We start from the raw sequence: 21,276 nt of genomic DNA, 5'->3' as shown, positions 1-21,276 counted from the left end.
TTGGTCCTAAGATGAGCCCAGCCACCCTCAGATTCTGGCGCTCAGTGAATGCCTTTGTGCCCAAGGTGATTGCCACCAGAGGGCAGTAGTGAACTGCAAACAAGTGGTGTTGCCTGATGCTTTTCATATAGATTAAAATGGCAGAGACTTCCCTGCTGGTCCAATGGTTAGGACTCTGTGCTTCCAGTTGGGGTGGGGGGGTGAGGGGGACGGGGTGGATTCAATCCCTGGTCAGGGAGCTAAAATCCCATACGCCACATACATGGCTGAAAAATAAAGATTTTAAAAGTATTTAAAAATGGCAGATGGGAGGATTGGGGAGACCCTCCTAAACCTCGTTTATCTGAGATCAATTCAAAATAGTGAGCTTTTTAATTCTTTACCATGAAAACTTTCAGAGGTAGAGTCTGTATTTCTGGTATTTCCTTTCACCTCGGCCTCCAGTACAACTCAGCACTGCTGTTACTGATCCTTGACTTAAAATTTCAATATTTTGTTCATCATGGATTTTTTTTTTTTCACATTAATGGTGTTTTTGGAAAATATTACATTAAAATATTTATCTTGATTACTGAGTTGGTGACCTCTTTGCTTTCATGCCACATGTACCTCACCCTAGCACTGTTTAACATTTAAAACATCAAATGATATTGAGATACACAGTAAAGGGTCTTCCCTGGCAGTCCAGTGGTTAAGACTCTGGGCCTACACGGCAGGGGGTGTAGGTCCCATCTCTGGTTGGGGAACTAAGATCCCACATGCCCCGTTCCCTTTGTGGCTCAGTGGTAAAGAATGCCTACTAATGCAGGAGACAAAGGTTCAATCCCTGATCCAGGAAGATTGACCGGGCACGACGTGGAGCAACTAAGCCCATGCACCACAACTATTGGGCCTGTGCTCGAGAACCTGGGAACTGCAACTGCTGAGCCACGTGCTGAACTACCGAAGCCAGTACACCTAGAGCCTGCGCTCTGCGGCAAGAGAAGCCACTGCAGTGAGAAGCTCAGGCAATGCAACTAGAGAAAAGCCCACACAGCAACAAAGACCCAGCACAGCCACACACACACACACAAAGATCCCACATGCCGCAAGTCAAGGCAAAAACAAAACCAAAAAAAAATCTGGTTCCCTGCCCCCAACCACGGGAACCCACTGTCTCTGGTGTCTTGTGACTTCTTCCAGGGTTTCTCTTTTGTAAGATCAAATGTAATCTTATCCCTTCCGTTCCTTTCTACACAAAGCATAACACAGTGCAGTCAGTGACGCATCTTCCTTTTTTCATTGAACCCTGTGACCCCGCAGATCTTTTCTTATCAGTCCATCAGCACTTCCTCATTCTTTCTACTCTGATAGCCTGTGTCATCTCAGCATTTATTTCACCAACGGTTTTTTTTGAATTAACGCTTGCAGGTTTGTTGGTCTACTTTTACAAGCAACGCTGAGAGAAATACCCTCCTGCAGCATTGCTCACAAGGGCAGGCATCCTACCTAAAGAGTAAGCTCCCAGGAGCAGGATTGGCTGAGTCTTAGTGGCAAACAGAATCCCACCCAAAATGTTTCACTAAACAAAATGTAATGATGGGGACTTCCCTGGTGGTACAGTGGATAAGAAGGCTTCCCAGGTGGTTCAGTGATAAAGAATTCGCCTGCCAAGCAGAAGACCTGGGTTCAACCCCTGGGTCAGGAAGATCCCCTGGAGAAAGAAATGGCAACCCACTCCAGTATTCTTGCCTGGGAAATCTCATGGACAGAGGAGCCTGGCGGGCTACATTCCATGAGGTCACAAAGAATCAGACATGACTTAGCAACTAAACAACAACAGTGGATAAGAATCTGCTTGCCAATGCAAGGGTCACCAGTTCAATTCCTGATTCAGGAATATCCCACAAGCCGAGGAGCAACTAAGCCTGTGCACCACAACTACTGAGCCCTTGCGCCTAGGGCCCGTGCTCTGCAACAGAAGCCACTGCAATGAGAAGCCCACCCGCTGCAACGGAAGAGTAGCCCTGGATCGCCACAAATAGGGAAAGTCCACATGCAACAACGAAAACCCAGTGCAACTAAAAAAAAAAAAAAAAATATATATATATATATATACACACATATATATATATATATATATTTTAAAGTGTAATGATGTGAGTGGGATAGGACGACCAACAGAGCGGATTCATTTTCTAGAGCTGCTGTAACAAATCACCACATTTAGTGGCTTCATCACAAACAGATTACCTTACACTTGCACAGGTCAGAAATCTGACATGGGTCTCTTTGTGCTGAAATCTAGGCACTAGGAAAGCTGTGATCCTTCTGGATGTTCTGGGTAGGATCCATTTCCTCTGTTTCCAACTTCTAGGGGCTGCCTCCATTCATTGGCTCACGGCCACCTCCTTCCATCTTCAAAGATGGCAAAGATGGGGACTTCCCTGGCTGTCCAGTGGCTAAGGCTCCGAGCTGCCAATGCAGAGGGGCTCAGGTGCGATTCCTGGTCAGGGAACTAGATCCCACATGCCACAAGTAAAGATCTCATATGCTGCAGCTAAGACCCAGTGCAACCAAGTAATCAAATTCCTACCCCCCCCCAAAAAAAATGACATGGATGACTCAGAAGGCAGGTCATGTCACTCTGACCTCTTTTTCTGCTTTCCTCTTTCACTTGTAAGACCTTTTTTTAAAAATATATATGTATGCTTTTAATTTTTATTTACTTATTTATTTTTGGTTATGCTGGATCTTCGTTGCTGTGAGGCTTTTTTCTAGTTGTGGCAAGTGGGGGCTACTCTCCAGTTGTGGTGCCCGGGCATCTCTTTTTGTGGAGCACAGGCGCTAGTCACACAGGCTTCAGTAGCTGTAGCACGTGGGCTCAGTAGTTGTGGCTCCCGGGCTCTAGAGCGCAAGCTCAGCAGTTGTTGTGCATGGGCTTAGTTGCTCCACAGTATGTGGGAATCACCTTGGATCAGGGATCGAACCCATGTCTCCTGCATTGGCAGGCAGGTTATTTGCCACTGAGCCACAGGGCATTCCCTAAGGACTTTTGTGATTACCTTGAATCCACTAGGCTCCTCTCTCTATCTTTTTTTTTCTTTTTTTTTTTTTAACATGGAATGATTCAGGCATTTGCATATCATCTTTGTGCAGAGGCCAGGCTAATCTTCTCTCTATCCTTCCAATTTTAGTATACATGCTGCTGAAGTGAGCTTGCTAATCTTTTTTTTGGCCACGCCACTCGGCATGCGAGATCTTAGTTTCCTACTCAAGGATTAAACCTGCAGCCCCTGCAGTGGGAGCAAAGAGTCTCAACCACTGGACCAACAGGGAAATCCTCATTTTAACTACTTTGATGGGGTACAGTTCAGTGGTGCTAAGTATGAGAAATTCTGTACCCATTAAACATTTAACTCCCCACTCCTGAAATATCTGTAATTTTGTGCCTGGCTTATTTCACTCAGCATAGAGTTTTCAAGATTCATCCATGGAGGACTGTGTGTCAGAAGGTCTCTCTCTCTCTCTTTTTAAAAAGGCTTTATAATATTTCATTGTAGAATATATCACAGTATGTCCATCCATTCATCCACTGATGGACACTTGGGTTGCATCCACTTCTTGGCTACTGTGAATAATGCTGCTATGAACTCTGGATGTGCAAGGACTTCCCTGGTGGTCCAGGGATTGAGACTCTGAGTTTCCAATACAGGGGCCCTGGGTTCAATCCCTGGCCAGGGAACTAGGTCCCCCATGCCACAACTGAGACCCTGACACAGTCAAACAAATATTAAAAAAAAAAATGGCAGATTCATGTCAATGTATATCAAAACCAATACAATACTGTAAAGTAAAAAAAATAATTAATTAAAAAAAATGGATGTACAAATATCTTTCTGAGTTCCTGCTTTCTTTGTACATACACCCAGAAGTGCAATTGCTGGATCACATGTTAATAATTTTTGAGGAACCACTAAACCATAAGCAAGTTTTGAATTCAGTAATGAGTTGGATGTCAGGAGCCTGGAAGCAGAGTGGAGACTTGTCCTCAAACCCATTTTGTGCCTTTTTGATTTAGAACTTTGTGAATGAATTACTTATTTAAAAATAATTATATAAAATAATTTTTAAAAAACATTGAAAGGAAAAGAAAAAGAGCAGGATCAGCTTGTTTCCTGGAGCCACTGAAAACACAAAATTGGAACCCACATAACTGTCCATGGCATATTAAAGTGTATAATGGGGCTTCCCTAGTGGCTCAGTGGTAAAGAATCCCCCTGCCAATGCCGGAGACGAGGGTTGGATCCCTGGGTTGGGAACATCTCCTGGAGGAGGAAATGGCAACCCACTCCAGTATTCTGGCCTGGAAAATTCCATGGACAGAGGAACCTAGTGGGCTACAGTTCATGGGGTTATAAAAGAGTTGGACATGACTGAGTGCATGCACTTACACACACAATGTGTACAACCTGCATGATAGAGCAGTGAAACTAAAGAGAGTGATTCACACCTAAATGGATGAAACTCATGAACAGGAACTCCAATGAACAAGCAAGTTAGGGCGCCCAACAGATAGATAGGAATTACATCAAGTCCAAGGACAGCATCTCCTCCAGACCTTGGCCTCAGCTCTTCCCCCTGTCTGGTACACCCTGCCCTGACATCCATGTGGCTCCGCTGCAGCTCCCACAGATCAGAAAGATGGATCTAGAACCCCCAGATCTCCAATGACATCGTCTCCTTCCTTGCTTTGCTTTTTCTGTACCATGTCACCATCTGCTACGCTATATATTTTTACTTGTTTATCCTCATTCTTGGCTGTTGTCCCACCTAAAAGTACAGGGAATTTTATTTACTCTCTACTCTGTTCCCAGGATGTAGAACTGGGCCGAGCATACAGTAGGTGCTCAAGAGGTATGTACTGATGAAATGAAAAGCAACCCTTCCTCATTGCTTTAGAGGGTGGAAGGAGAAACATCCACTTCCCTCCAGGAATGAAAATGGAGAGTGGAACTCTGAGACCCCACCATGGTCTTGATGCTGTTTTCTTTTTTGACCTGAGTGGATTGAATACAATTTTTTTTAAGTTTTAGAAAATTGAGATATAATCGATACAGAACATTTCTGTTAGTTTCAGGAACAACATAAGGATTTGATGTCTGTATACTTTGTGAAGTGATCACCACTATAAATCCAGTTCACATCCATCACCATACAGAGATACACATTTTTTTTCTTGTGATGAGAACTTTTAAGATCTTCCATCTTCTTGTTGCTGTTTGGTAGCTCAGTCCTGTCTGATTCTTTTCGACCCCATGGATTGCAGTACGCCAGGCTTCCCTGTCTTTCACCATCTCCCGAAGTTTGCTCAAACTCATGTCCATTGAGTCAGTGATGCCATCCAACAATCTCATCCTCTGTTGCCCACTTCTCCTCTTGCCCTCAATCTTTCCCAGCATCAGGGTCTTTTCCAGTGAGTCAGCTCTTCGCATCAGGTGACCAAAGTATTGGAGTTTCAGCTTCAGCATCAGTTCTTCCAAGGAATATTCAGGGTAGCAACTTTCAAATATGCAATACAGTATTATTAATCATCACACTGTACAGTACATCCTCAGGACTTATTTATTTTATAACTGGAAGCTTGTACCTTTTGACCACCTTTGTCCATTTCACCAACACCATTTCTTGCTGATTTTTTAAAAAATATTTATTTATTTATTTGGCTGTGTCTGGTCTTTGTTGTGGCATGTGGGATTTGTAGTTGCAGCATGGGGGACCTAGTTCCCTGACCTGGATTGAACTAGGGCCCCCTGCATTAGGAACGTGGAGTCTTAGCCACTAGACCACTAGGGAAGTCCCAGGAATTTCCTTTCCTTTTCTTTTTTTAAACTTTAAAAACATTTCACGTATTTATTTTTTATTTATTTTTGGTTGTGCTTGGTCTTCATTGCTGTTTGGGCTTTTCTCTAGTGGTGGTGCGCGGACTTCTCATTGCAGTGGCTTCTCCTTTTGCAAAGAATGGGCTTTAGGTACAAGGGCTTCGATAATTGCAGCACATGGGCCAGTAGTTGAGGTTCCCAGGCTCTAGAGCACAAGTTCCATAGTTGTGGCGCACGGGCTTTATTGCTCAGCAGCATGTGGGATCTTCCCGGACAGGAGCTCGAACCTGAGTCTCTTGCATTGGCAGGTGGATTCTTTACCACTGAGCTCCCTGGGAAGCCATTTCCTTTTCTTTTGATTATTCTCCATCTATGGTTGGTTGAATCCAGGATTCAGAGCCCGTAGATACAAAGGGTCACATATATTCCGTTGTATGGCTGTATTATATTTTGTTTGTTCATTCATCTGTTGATGGACGCTAGGTTTGTTTCTATCTGGCCTAGATGATTGTTTTATCTCCACATATGCAGATGATACCACCCTTATGGCAGAAAGTGAAGAAGAACTAAAGAGCCTCTTGATGAAAGTGAAAGAGGAGAGTGAAAAAGTTGGCAGATGGTGATTGCAGCCATGAAATTAAAAGACGCTTACTCCTTGGAAAGAAAGTTATGACCAACCTAGATAGCATATTCAAAAGCAGAGACATTATTTTGCCAACAAAGGTCCATCTAGTCAAGGCTATGGTTTTTCCAGTGGACATGTATGGATGTGAGAGTTGGACTGTGAAGAAAACTGAGCACCGAAGAATTGATGCTTTTGAACTATGGTGTTGGAGAAGACTCTTGAGAGTCCCTTGGACTGCAAGGAGATTCAACCAGTCCATTCTAAAGGAGATCAGTCCTGGGTGTTCTTTGGAAGGACTGATGCTAAAGCTGAAACTCCTGTACTTTGGCCATCTCATGCAAAGAGTTGACTCATTGGAAAAGACTCTGATGCTGGGAGGGATTGGGGGCAGGAGGAGAAGGGGATGACAGAGGATGAGATGGCTGGATGGCATCACTGACTCGATGGACGTGAGTCTGAGTGAACTCCGGGAGTTGGTGATGGACAGGGAGGCCTGGCGTGCTGCAATTCATGGGGTCACAAAGAGTCGGACATGACTGAGTGACTGAATTGAACTGAAAGCTCAATATTCAGAAAACTAAGATCATGGCAGCTGATCCCATCACTTCATGGCAAATAGATGGGGAAGCAGTGGAAACAGTTTCTGACTTTATTTTTCTGGGCTCCAAAATCACTGCAGATGGTGATTGCAGCCGTGAAATTAAAAGACACTTGATCCTTGGAAGGAAAGTTATGACCAACCTAGACAGCATATTAAAAGGCAGAGACATTACTTTGCCAACAAAGGTCTGTCTAGTCAAGGCTACGGTTTTTCCAGTAGTCATGTATGGATGTGAGAGTTGGACTATAAAGAAAGCTGAGTGCCGAAGAATTGATGCTTTTGAACTGTGGTGTTGGAGAAGACTCTTGAGAGTCCCTTGGACTGCAAGGAGATCCAACCAGTCCATCCTAAAGGAGATTAGTCTGGGTGTTCATTAGAGGGACTGATGTTGAAGCTGAAACTCCAATACTTTGGCCACCTGATGTGGAAAGCTGACTTATTTGAAAAGACCCTGATGCTGGGAGGGATTGGGGGCAAGAGGAGAAGGGGACGATAGAGGATGAGATGGCTGGATGGCATCACTGACTCGATGGACATGAGTCTCAGTGAACTCCGGGAGTTGGTGATGGACAGGAAGGCCTGGCGTGCTGCGATTCATGGGGTCGCAAAGAGCCGGACACGACTGAGTGACTGATCTGATCTGATCTGATCTGATGCTGGGAAGGATTGAGGGCCGGAGGAGAAGGGGACAACAGCGGATGAGATGGTTGGATGGCATCACCGACGCAATGGACATGGGTTTGGGTGGACTCCTGGAGTTGGTGATGGACAGAGAGGCCTGGTGTGCTGGGGTTCATGGGGTCACAAAGAGTCAGACACGACTGAGTGACTGAACTGAACTTTTGGATGCCTGAAATATTTCATACTAAAATAGTTCTGGGGAATTCCCTGGTGATCCAGTGGTTAGGAAATGCTTTCACTGCCACGGGCCAGGTGTGATCCCTGATCAATGGAAACGTACTCCAGTATTCTTGCCTGGGAAATTCCATGGACAGAGGAGCCTGGTGTGCTGTAGTCCATGGGGTCAAAAAAACAGTCAGACATGACTCAGCAACTAAGTGACAACAATGACCCACAACTAAGATCCCACAAGCTGCTTGGCATGGGGGTAAAAATCCACCAAATAGATCTACACAGAGTGCAAAAGACAGATCGCTAAGAAATATTGTGCAATAAAGAAGATAATAGCACTTGCTCTGCACCTGGCTCTGTTTTAAATTCTTTGCTTGTTTGGGTGCATGCTCAGTCCTGTCTGACTCTTTGTGACCCCATGGACTGTAGCCCACCAGGCTCCTCTGCCCCTGGGATTTTCCCAGGCAAGAAAACTGGAGTGGGTTGCCATTTCCCCCTCCAGGGGATCTTCCTGACCCGCAGCTCCCACTTCTCCTGCATTGCAGGTGGATTCTTTGTTACTGAGCCACCAGGGAAGCCCCATTTCCTTTGGAAACCAGCACAAAACGAACTTGCCTGTGGCTCCTCATGAGAAAGTTTAAGAGGCCATGTATTCACACACACACAGAGAAGGGTGTGGAGTTTCCTTAGAGGGATTCTAAATCCATCTCAGAGATATTTGGGGGAGGAGGCTGACTGTTCCCTGAACCCTCCCATTCAAAAAGACACAAAGGGATTTTTGTTTTTAATTTATCAGCTCTTGACTTTTCCCAGGCTTGGTGGGAGCTCTAGGAAGGTCCCAGAAGACTGCTGAGTCTAGGGAATCCCCCCATTCTAGCTTCCTCCTAAAAAAAACCCACTGGGGCAGGGTGACTAGTTGTCTCAAGTTTAGCCTGGAAAGTCCCTGGTCTGGGAACTCCCCCTCACTTCTAGGCAAACCCCGTAGTTGGTGGGGTAACCCAGAGCCTCTGTGCTGGGGCTGGACCCTCACTGTGAAGTAGGAGTTCAGCAAAGAGGTCACAGGCGTGAGGGGCTGCCTGTGAGCTTTGCCAGTGGCGTCCGTGGCCTCTTTTCTCTCCAGCTGTCAAGCGGTGTGCTGGTCCCACTTTAAAAGAACCTGAGGGACTTCCCTGGCAGTCCAGTGGCTAAGACCCCAAACTCCCAATGCAGGGGGCCTGTGGTTGGTCCCTGGTCACAGAGCTTCCCTAGTGGCTCAGACTGTAAAGAGTCTGCCTGCCTGGGTTGGGAAGATCCCCTGAAGGAGGAAATGTCAACCCACTTCAATATTCTTGTCTGGGAAATCCCATGGACAGTGTAGCCTGGCAGACTATAGTCCATAGGGTCACAAAGAGTGGGACACAATTGAGCAACTAACATTTTCGGGAACTAGGTACCACATGAGGCAACTAAGACTGGGCACAGCCAAATAAATAAATTAAATTAAGTAAATAAACATTTAAAAAAAATCTGAGAGAGCTCAAAGAATTCTTAGCACCCAGGCCTGGGCCCAACTGGCATCCAGGCTGGAAAAATGCAAACTATTATTAGAGTTTATTGTTATGACTGGGTTTATTACTGTTATTGTTATTGGGCTTCCCTGGTGGCTCAGATAGTAAAGAGTCTGCTTGCAATGCAGGAGACCCAAGTTTGACGCTTGGGTCAGGAAGATCCCCTGGCAAAGGAAATGGCAACCCACTCCAGCATTCTTGCCTGGGAAATCCCATAGACAGTGGAGCCTGGTGGGCTACAGTCCATGGGGTTGCAAAGAGTCAGGCACGACTGGAGAGCTAACATTTTCACTGTCATTGATTTTATTAATCACCCAACCTGACGATTCCTGTTGGTCTGGCCTCTGGGCCCAGCAGAGGCCACCACATCTCATCTCGCTGGGGCTGGCTGTTGAAGAATCTGGCCTACTCCATTTCCTGTTATGGCGCGGTGCTAGTGGCAAAGAGGAAGCCGAGGCTGGAAGGCCATGGCCAGCTCTTCCTGAGTGGGGCAGGACAGTTGCCCAGGGCCTAGATGTCTCTGGAGATCATTCACTCCACCAGCTTCTTGGCACCTAAGGGTGCCAGGCACCACTACAAGCCCCGAGGACACTGTGGGGAACCACACAGACCCCACTCTTTTGTGGAGCTGACATTCTAGAATGGAAGTCAGGCCTGAAAAATCAGTGCTCAAAGAAAGTTCCAGTGAAGTAGACGATCATAAAGGCTGCTAAGCAAATGTAGCTGGTGAAGGAAATGAGAAAACAGACTTGTAGATTCGGAATGAGTAGCTTCTGGGAGCGTTGAGTGTTCTGGGCCTGGGTATTTGGTTTGTTTTATTGTTGTTCTCATTTAAACACTGGGCCTACAGCATATGTTAGTCACTCAGTCGTGTCTGACTCTTTGTGACCCCGTGGACTGTAGCCCCCAAGCTCCTCTGACCATGGCATTTCGCAGGCAAGAATACTGGAGTGGGTTGCCATTTCCTTCTCCAGGGCCTATAGTGAAGCTCATGAAAATTTTCTTTCTTCTTCTTCTTTTGTAAAATATTTATTTTCTTGGCTGTGCCAGGTCTTAGTTGCCGCATGCGGGATCTTTGTCACAGAATCTGAAATCTTTAATTGTGGCCTGTGCGTTTGGGAGCGTAGAGTCTTAACCACTGGACCACCATGGAGGTCCCAAAGTTTTCTTTAAAAATTTTTTTTTTTTAATTTTAGGATTTCCCTGGTGGTCCAGGGGTTAAGAACCCACCTGCCAATGCAGGGGACAAAGCGTTCAATCTCTGGCGGGGAAGATTCCACGTGCTGCAGAGCAACTAAGTCCATGAGCCGCAACTACTGAGTCTGTGCTGTTTTCAATATAGCAGTGTGTACATATCATTTCCAAACCCCCAGTCTATCCCTCCCCTCAACACTTCCCCTTAGAACCATAAATTCTTTCTTTTAAGTCAGTGAGTCTGTTTCTGTTTTGTAAATATGTTCATTTGTATCTTTCTTCTCTTTTTTTAAGATTCCAACTATATTCCACGTATTTTCCAAGGGATATAAGGGCTTCCCTGTGGCTCAGATGGTAAAGAATATGCTTGCAATGAGGGAGACCTAGGTTCAGTCCCTGGATTGGGAAGATCCCCTGGAGGAGAGCATGGCAACCTACTCCAGTATTCTTGCCTGGAGAATCCCCATGGGCAGAGGAACCTAGCGGGCTACAGCCCATGGGGGTCAAAAGAGTTGGACACGACTGAGCGACTAAGCACAGCACACATATAAGGGATATCATATATCTGACTTACTTCACTGAGTATGATGATCTCCAGATTTAGCTATGTCACCTCATTAGCATAAACTCAGGTATGGTTGCACAGGTTTATTATAAAACACAAAAGATATTCTTTTCACCTCTATCAGTCAAGATATTGGAAAGGTTTTAGGAGCTCTGAGCCAGGGACTAAAGCCAAATGCTACAATGAAACATGATGCTATCACCTCTTTCGCTCAGGAAGTTTCAAGAATTGTCAAAGTTCTGTGCCAGGAATTAGGGATGAAGATCAGTATATATTTCTTCTTATCTCACCATATCACACATGGAAAGGCCAACTCCCTCAGACAAGGGTATTGATGGGTCAAAGTTCTCAGGCTCATCTTTTATTTTTTATTTCATTTTAATTTTTTGGCTGCCTTGTGCAGCATGCAGGATCTCAGTTCCCCAACCAGATTGAACTTTTGCCATCTGCACTGGGACTTTGAAGTTTTAACCACTGGACCGCCAGGGAAGTTCCCTTCTCAGGCCCATCTGTGTCTGCCCAATATTCTCATTCCAAACCTCTGGGACCCCCTCCTCCCCAGTCAGTGCTCTCACCTTTGCATAAGAGATCCTTAGCATTTAAAGTGAAAGTGTTAGTCATGTCCGAGTCTTTTCGACCCCATGAACTGTAGCCCACCAGGCTCCTCTGTCCACGGGATTTTCCAGGCCAGAATACTGGAGTGGGTAGCCATCCCCTTCTCCAGGGGATCTTCCCAACCCAGGGATCAAACCCAGGTTTCCTGCATGACAGGCAGATTCTTTACCATCTGAGCTGCCAGGTTAGCATTTAAATGGTGTTACAATGCTGTAACCCATACAATCAGGCTCTGAGCCTGATCACTCATATCTATAAAGGATAAGAGATTGTGCTCAGATGCTCACAAATGCTGTGAGCCGTGCAGGGAGGCCAGACAGAGGGGGGTGGGTGGGCGGGGCAAGGGGAGGAGCCTCAGACCAGCAGAGAAGCGACTTCCTTGGTCCGGGAGAGTGATGGTGGGACTGGACCAAGTTGGGTGAGATTTTGCTGATGAACCAAAGATGGGTGTGAAAGAAGCGTGAGATTTCTTTTCTGCATTTTGTTTTTTGTTGTTGGTTTTTTGGTTTTGTTTTAGCTGCACCACGGGTCATGTAGGATCCTAGTTCTCCACAGGGACTGATCCGCACCCCCAGCAATGGAAGCACAGAGTCATATTCACTGGACCCCCAGGGAAGTCCTTCCTGAGATTTTCTGAAAGATTTTTCCTTGAACTAACCAATATTTCTATATTTCTTTTGAGTTCTTCATAGGCGGGCTGAGCAAACACAAGAAAATATAATATATTCTTTTTATTCTCTATATTCTTTTTCTTTTGTCGGGCGAGTGTATGCTCCTCGGTTTTGTCTCCTCACAACAAAGATTTGGAGTGACGGACATTAAAGCCCTCGGCGTGGCACAGCTCTCGAGTCTTGGACAGACTGTGTTATAGCTCTTAGACAAATCAGTGTTACAGCTCCGTGTTACAACTCTATTTTATTTAGATAATAACAGGAAAATCCATCCTCCAGGAGTGAAGGCATGTGGACCAAAAGTCGCGAAGAGAAGAGCGCCGGAGCGCCTGAGTGGGGGTGGGGGTGGGGGAGCCCCAGCACTTTGGCTCCTCTTTTTATTCCGCCCCCCACCCCCACCCCCGGGCCTGCCCTATCTAAATTGGACCAGCCAGGAGTGCTGTTTGTTCTACCTGAAGTCCTCACTCCGGTCCTCAGACCTTCCTTTGTTCTATTTTCGAGGACTTTTCCTTACCTTTTAGCCACCGCCATTCTGGGACTCCTTTTCCCTATTCTAACTACCTAACACTTACTTTCAGAGTACTTTGGCCACCTCATGCGAAGAGTTGACTCATTGGAAAAGACTCTGATGCTGGGAGGGATTGGGGGCAAGAGGAGAATGGGACGACAGAGAATGAGATAGCTGGATGGCATCACTGACCGGATGGACGTGAGTCTGGGTGAACTCCGGGAGTTGGTGATGGACAGGGAGGCCTGGCGTGCTGCGATTCATGGGGTCGCAAAGAGCCGGACACGACTGAGCGACTGAACTGAACTGAACTGAACACTTACTTTTGGGCCATGTCACTCAGCATGTGGGATCTTAGTTCCCTGACTAGTGAGTGATCAAACCAGGACCCGTGGAGGCAGGGAGCCTTAACCACTGGATCACCAGGAAAGTCCTATTCTATATGTTCTATATATTTCATTCTCTGTTATGAAATATACAGACACTCTGGAGATGTCACCATATCAGTACAGAATTCTGCTTTTTTTTTTTTTTTCCCAGCTGCAAATGATTCTCTTGTCAGGGTGAATACTGTTAATTCCCCAGTCCCCAAGTTCCCAGCACTCACTATCCTCCAGGCTCTAGGCTAAGTTTCTGTTTACAACTTTACATTGAATCTCCATAGCTGCCCTGTAAAAAGGGTCTGTTTTTCCCCCCGTTTTCTCAGACTGAGAAGAGTAGTCACGTGCTCTTGGACACAGCTGTTATGGCTCCAACTTCAGAATTAAACCTGGCTCTGCCCTTTGGTGCTGTGGGACCTGAAAAAGTTCCTCAGTTCAGTTCAGTTCAGTTCAGTCACTCAGTCGTGTCCGACTCTTTGCAACCCCATGAATTGCAGCACGCCAGGCCTCCCTGTCCATCACCAACTCCCGGAGTTCACTCAAACTCACGTCCATCGAGTCAGTGATGCCATCCAGCCATCTCATCCTTGTCGTCTCCTTCTCCTGCCCCCAATCCCTCCCAGCATCAGAGTCTTTTCCAATGAGTCAACTCTTCACATGAGATGGCCAAAGTACTGGAGTTTCAGCTTTAGCATCAGTCCTTCCAAAGAACTGGGTTCCAAAGAACCCAGGGCCGATCTCCTTCAGAATGGACTGGTTGGATCTCCTTGCAGTCCAAGGGACTCTCAAAAGTCTTCTCCAACACCACAGTTGAAAAGTGTTAGTTCTTCAGCGCTCAGCTTTCCTCAGCCTCTGTTAAAGAAAAATTTATACTGACACTTGTTAAAAGTCGTTAACTAAACGAAACTTTTAGGTAGGCGTTTCGGGGGATGGGGTCGGTTCTGAAGACCTCCAGTCCTCCTTTATGTCTTGGTGCAGAAAAGAATTCAGCAAGAGTCAGAGTGATGGATACCAAGTAATTTATTAGGATAGGATGCTTGTAAGGCTTACCAGTGGGCAGATGAGAGGGTGCCAAGCCCCTCAACTTAGTGGGCTACAGTTTTATAATCAAAGGAAAAGTGGGGAGAGGGGAAAGACCGCTTTCTTCCTCATTCTTTTTTAAAATCATATGTTTGTTATTATTATTTTTTAATTTATGTATTTAGTTGGCTGCGCCTGGTCTTAGTTGCCACACACAGGCCCTTTTAGTTGCAGCACCTGGGATCTAGTTCCCCAACCGGGGATCGAACCTGGGCCCGATGCATTGGGAGTGCAGAGTCTTACCCATTGGACTACCAGAAAAGTCCCACTTCCTCATTCGTGAGTAGGTGTTGTGCTTTGATCATCAGCTCCTCCTCCAGATTGCGTAGGGATGTTTTCTTGTCCCCACATGGTTAAGCTGAAAGTCATTACATAATGGAAAATTTATTTCAGGTTTCAGTACAATGAGGATATTTACTTTGAAATGTCACTTTCCCATAAATTATTGTTTTCATGTGTGCAGAAAGCATGTCCTAGAACTTGCTGAGCTCCCTGGGAAGGATGTGGGTCTCATATTGCCATTGTTTTATGGTTTTGGAGCTTGCCTCATGTTTGTACTGCAAGCTTTGTTGTTAAGCAAGCCTGCTTGGTTTTGCGGTTAAGCAAACCTGTTTTCTTAAGTGACCATTAACTTACTGGGGTCTCCCATATTTTTTCTACTTACAATCCCCTAGTGGGATTAACTATTTAATCACCTACTTTGTCCCTTTACTCTGCCCTTATCATAAATGGTACAGATGAACTTATTTTCAAAGCAGAAATAGAGACCCAGATATAGAAAGTAAACTTATGGATACCAAGGGGGTAAAGGGGGTAGGATGAATTGGGAAACTGGGATTGGTTATTGCTAGATAATTAATAAGAACCTACTGCGGAGCACAGACAACTCTACTCAATGCTCTGTGGTGACCTAAATGTGAAGGAAAGCTAAAAAAGAGGGAATATATGTATATGCATAACATTCACTTTGCTGTACAGCAGAAACTAACACAACACTGTCAAGCAACTCTACTCCAATTAAAAAATCACACAAACTGTCAACTGCGGGGAAAAAAATCACAACCTAAAAGTTGAGAGTTATATTTTATTTGGCAGACAAAACTGAGGACTGAAGTCTGGGACACAGCATCTCAGATAACTCTGAGAGATTGCTCTGAAGAGGTGAGGGGGGAGCCAGGATATATTCAAGCTTTTACAACAAGGTTATTGTTAATTAAAGAAAATCCAATATCTCAAGTTAAAGAGTTTAGTGCTTTTCTATGTATGGGAAGATGCAAGAGTCTGGGCTCACTGAAATCATTCCTTTGACAGGCACCTCAACTGACCTGTGCTTTCTCATCCTGAGTCTCCTCATGGTGCATCCCTGCGAGGGTGGCCGCAGTGACTTCCTAGGTGGCGCTTGTGGAAAAGAACCCACCTGCCTGTGCAGGATTCATAAGAGGTTCGGCTTTGATTCCTGGGTCAGGAAGATCCCCTGGAGGAGGGCATGGTAACCCACTCCAGTATTCTTTCCTGGGGAAACCCGCGGACAGACAGTCTTTAGGGTCGAAAAGAGTTGGGCGTGATTGAAGTGACTTAGCATGCACCCACGGAGAAGGCAATGGCACCCCACTCCAGTACTCCTGCCTGGAAAATCCCATGGACGGAGGAGTCTGGTGGGCTGCAGTCCATGGGGTCGCTAGAGTCGGACACGACTGAGCAACTTCACTTTCACTTTTCACTTTCGTGCATTGGAGAAGGAAATGGCAACCCACTCCAGTGTTCTTGCCTGGAGAATCCCAGGGACAGGGGGGCCTGATGGGCTGCCTTCTATGGGGTCACACAGAGTCGGACACGACTGAAGCGACTTAGCAGCAGCAGCAGCATGCACCCATGCATTGCAGTGACTGATGGGTGGATGGTGGGCATCCTGTTTCTATCCTGAGTTCCCTCAGGGCTCACCATCTGTGCGTCTGTAACGCTGATCTCTGGTAGCCTCCACCTGCAGGGGTTTGAAGCAGGGTTTCGGTTCCCCAGCCAGAGATTGAAGTCAGCCTGAGGCAGTGAGAACGCTGAATTCTCACCACTAAGACCATCAGGCCCTGGCCTGTCAGGTGTGTAGAAATTAATTTCCACATAGAGACAGGAAGTAGTGAAACAAGTAGTGATTATTAGGAAGGAAAAAGAGTATGTGTGGATAGACACATAGGCAGGCTCAGAGTCAGAGTCACGCCCTTATGGTAGGTTGAATCACTTTTATGGTACATGTCTTCCAGGTTTTCTTTGGCCAATCATCTTTCTTTGCCTGGTTCTGAGTACATATTTGGTTTATCTCAGTGTCCTCCCACGTGTGCATGCATCTCTTAGCCAAGATGGATTCCAGTGAAGAGGCTTATGGGTAGGCTGACATCACTTACTATGAGGTGACATCCCCTCCTTTTTGACCTCCAAGGAGCCTTTCTGTGCCTGTATAGTTGGGGTTTCCTTGACTTGTTGTTCAGTCACCAGGTCGTTTCTGACCCTCTGTGACTCCATGAGTTGCAGCATGCCAGGCTTCCCTGTCTTTCACTAGCTCTAAGACTTTGCTCAAATTCATGTCCATTGAGTCAGTGATGCCATCCAACCATTTCATCCTCTGTCACCCCTTCTCCTCTTGCCCTCAGTCTTTCCCAGCATGAGAATCTTTTCCAATGAGTCTGCCTTCACTCTTTCCCAGCATGAGGGTCTTTTCCAATGAGTTGTCTCTTCACATCAGGTGGCCAAAGTATTGGAGCTTCAGCTTCAGCATCAGCTCTTCCAATGAATATTCAGGACTGATTTCCTTTAGGATTGACTGATTTGATCTCCTTGCTGTCCAAGGGACTCTCAAGAGTCTTCTCCAGCACCACAGTTCAAAAGCATGAGTTCTTCAGCACTCAGCCTTATTTATGGTCCAACTCTCACATCCATACATGACTACTGGAAAAACCATAGCTTTGACTATAAGGGACTTTGTCTGCAAAGTGGTGTCTCTGATTTTTAATTCACTCTCTAGGTTTGTCATAGGTTTTCTTCCAAGGAGTGTCTTTTAATTTCATGGCTGCAGTCACCATCCATGACTTGGAGAATGAGAAATATGTGGTCTCTATCTTTTACCTGGACAAAGCTTAGCTCTTCTGTCTCCTGCTAATTTGGAGTATCCGTCCACAGGGGAGAAACCAGCCGTTTACCCTGAGGCCCGTCTAGCTCCTACTCAATGTGATGGCTGGATGACTGCAATATCCTTTGTTTACGGATATGGCAGGCAATATTTTTGACTCACAAAACAGTAAGGGAGACTATTCAGGATAACTGCAATAGGGGACTGCAAAAGGGGAGAACATTGGGCTCAACTCTGAATGCAGCCAAGACATTTGGGGATTGCCAGGCAAAGAGCAGAATGAGGGTGTGACAGGGGGAGGGTGGGAGGGGAGCTCCCCTGGTGGTCCAGTGGAATCCACCATGTAAGGCAAGGGACATTGGTTCAATCCTCGGTGCAGGAAGATCCCAAATGGCACAGAGCAACTAAGCCAGTGTGCCACAACTACTAAGTCAGTGCTTTACAGCCCAAGAGCCTCAACTACTGAAGCCCATGTGCTGTGACTACTGAAGTCCAATCACCTAGAGCCAGCGCTCCCCAGTAAGAGAAGCCACCGCTGTGAGAAGCCTGTGCACTGCAATGAGAGAAAGCCTGAGCCGCAAGGGCAACCCTTAGCTGATCCCCAAAATAAAATAAATAAATGAATAAATAAATCTTAAAAAAAAAAAAAAGGATAGGGGGATTCTTGCTAAACTGACCTCACAGGATTCTTGCTAAAGAGAGGACGAATATTTATACATCAATGGTGGAAACTGAAAAACCTGATCAGATATTAGGGGTTTGAGGATGACTGTGCAGGACAAAGACAGGACTGGGACCAAGGTTGAGGGGGTAGTCAAGAAGAAGGCTCAGGGCTTCCCTGGTGGCTTAGGGGTAAAGAATCCACCTACCAATGCAGGAGATTAAGGTGTGATCCCTGGTCTGGGAAGATCCCGCTTGTCACAGAGCAACCAAGCCCAAGCAGCACAACTATTGAGCCTGTGCTCTAGAGCCCAAGAGCCACAACTACTGAAGCCCAAGCACTCTAGAGCCTGTGTTCCACAACAAGAGAAGCCACAGCAATGAGAAGCCTGCACACCACAACTAAAGAGTAGCCCCTGTCCTCCCCAACTAGGGAAAAGCCCATGCAGCAACGAAGACTCAGGACAGCCAAAAATAAAAATAAATAAAATTATTTTTAAAAACAGAAGAAGGCTCAGAGGACTAAAGTTTGGGCAAGGAAAGAGTCTTTGTTACCTCTCTGTACCTTGGTTTCTTTCTCTGAGAAATGGGGATAAGAGATGCCAGAGGACTACTGCTAACATCAAATTGTTAGGGGAACCCACTGACTGAAACCTGCTGCCCTGGCCAGGCTTGATAGTAACTACTTGAGTGAGTTATCTTACAACAGGAGGAATGCAGAACTAACAAACAACTGCCAACCAGAAAGAAATCAGGAAAGGTCAAAAGGAGAGAGAAAATGCCCATACATACTCGTACCACCTCCTAGAATCCTTGCTAGAATTCATTTAGGCTGATCCACGAATGCACCACCAGGAAGGACTCTGAGTCAGAAAGATTGGCCAGAGACAACCCAGCGGAAACTAACCCCATCACCATAAAACCCGAGACTGAGAGCCATGCAGCAGAGCAGTTCTCCTGGGTTCCCTTACCCCCTCTCTTTTCCCCCGGGCGCCCCTTTCCAATAATGTCTTTTGCTTTGTCAGTACATGTGTCTCCTTGGCAATTCATTTCCAAGAGTTAGACAAGAGCCCACTTTCAGGCCCTGGAAGGGGTCCCTCTTCCTGCAACAAAATGAAATAATGTGTATGAAACGCTGAGTGCACAGCCTTCTCTGTAAATATAAATAGCAGCGACTTGTTTTGCAGGGATCAGAACTTGGACCAGGTGGGACGCCTGAGCTGCTACCTTGAGCAAAGAGGCCTCAGAGAACAGGATTTTGTTGTTTTTCGGTCACTCTTTGCCACCCCATGAACTGAAGCAAGCCAGGCTTCCCTGTCCTTAACTATCTCGCAGGTGTCTATTGAGTCAGGGATGCCATCCAACCATCTCATCCTGTCGTCCCCTTCTCCTCTTGCCCTCAATCTTTCTCAGCGTCAGGGCTATGGGTGATCAGAAAAGGAATGTGAGCTGGTGGGCCCTGAATGCCTCCTCCAGAAGGCGGAGGTGGGGGTGGTTGGTGGTTGGTGGGGTGTCTCAACTGAGAAGCAGGGCTGGCTACGCAGACCGGGAGGAGAGGCAGGACGGAATGTAGGGCCACATGGCAGCGGGGTTGGAGGATTGAATGGCAGCCAGCTGCAACCTTGATCGCCGAGATGACGATCTGGCCTTGCACCAGGGTAAGGTCTAGAAGCCTGACTTGCTTGGATCCACGCCTGCGTGGGTGATTAAAGTCGCGGCGCCGCAGAGAGTCCACCCTCTCCCGCCCAGGTTGAGCGAAACTTGAAGCCTGAACCTATAGGGGAGCCACCGTAGTAGTGAAGGGGCGGAGCAGGACAATGACCAATGAATGTGCCCGTTTCAGGCGACCAATGGGAGGTGCTGTTCCAGGGGCGATCAAGAGACCGCTGCCCCGGGCGGTGGGGCGGGGTCCCGGGTTGTAGCGAGTTCCGGGGAAAGGGTGAGTCTGGAATGGGGCGCGAGGGAGCACGCCCGGGAGATCATCAGGAAGGATGCCGCTGGCGGAACTGCCCTTTGCAGGAGGTGGTTAGAAGCCCCCACACTGCCTTGTGATTGATCGATGCCGGGTGGGTACACAGCTCGGTTTCTGCCCCTGCCAGCAGGGTTTGGAGGTTTCTGGCGGGGAGGTGGGGGGTTAGGGGGTTGGGGGCTGCGGACCTCGCTTAGACTTCATCTTCAAAGCTAGATCTGTGCTCAGAGGGGATGAGGAAGGAGGAGATGGTCACTACAAAAGCTCGGTCCCTAGGGTCTTTTCTCAAAGATAATCTCGTTTGTTGTTGTTCAGTAGGTCAGTCGTGTCCGACTTTGCGAACACTTACTAAGTGTTTGCCAGGCCCCTCGCGGAGCCTTTTCTCTGCTTCAAGCTCATTGAATCCTCCCAACAACCCTTTGAGAGATAGAGACTGTTTTATGACTATTTTCCAAATGAGGAAACAGGCTCCGAGAGAAGTTGATTCCTGACAAATACGGGATTATGCAATTGCGATATTCTGTTTTTCCCTCATCACGTCTTAAACGAGTAACGTCGCTTTAATTGCTGACAGTCCTTCTCCGGAAATACTTGGAGACCCCAGGAAGCCTGGACCCTGGGTCTGTCTCTCAAAAAGTTCCAGATTGTTGGGAAACGAGCTGAACAGAACCCCTCCGCCGCTCAGGGAGCCAGCAGGGACCGGAGTCACTAGTAGGGGTAGATGTAGGAGGCAGGAATATCGGCTGAAAGAGAGAAACGGCTATGATTATTAAATTAATGATAATGACTTCATTCTTGAGTTTATCATATTTGTTATTTGGTCATGCCTGTATCAAGATTTTTAATGTGTAACATACAGAACTGTGTTGAAACATCACAACCTAATTGATTTATAACTCTAGTTTTTAAAAAACGTAGAAAAAAATAGCCATAACTACAATTTATAAAAAATGTGAGGTGTAACAGCAGTAATCAAAATGTGAGGTGGAGAATTAAAAATGTAAAGTTTACAAATTCTACTAAAGGGAAG

General features: G+C 46.4%; 1 protein-coding gene and 1 non-coding gene across 4 annotated transcripts in view; one reads left to right on the top strand and one right to left on the bottom strand.

Moving 5' to 3' along the window:
- Positions 1-3,093: 3,093 nt before the first annotated feature.
- Positions 3,094-3,200, bottom strand: LOC129642536 (U6 spliceosomal RNA). The gene has a single exon (XR_008709803.1). It is a non-coding gene; the product is annotated as a U6 spliceosomal RNA (small nuclear RNA).
- A 16,976-nt stretch (positions 3,201-20,176) lies between these two features.
- Positions 20,177-21,276, top strand: part of TYK2 (tyrosine kinase 2) — a 29,707-nt gene continuing 28,607 nt past the window's right edge. For all 3 annotated transcript variants that reach the window (XM_055544492.1, XM_055544502.1, XM_055544481.1), the window contains exon 1: positions 20,177-20,343. The gene's annotated coding sequence lies outside the window, so the exon portion shown is untranslated. The remainder of the gene's footprint in view (positions 20,344-21,276) is intronic.

This window comes from Bubalus kerabau, chromosome 1 (assembly GCF_029407905.1).
Source record: "Bubalus kerabau isolate K-KA32 ecotype Philippines breed swamp buffalo chromosome 1, PCC_UOA_SB_1v2, whole genome shotgun sequence".
Lineage (NCBI taxonomy): Eukaryota > Metazoa > Chordata > Mammalia > Artiodactyla > Bovidae > Bubalus > Bubalus kerabau.
This window is presented reverse-complemented; position numbering and strand designations above follow the sequence as displayed.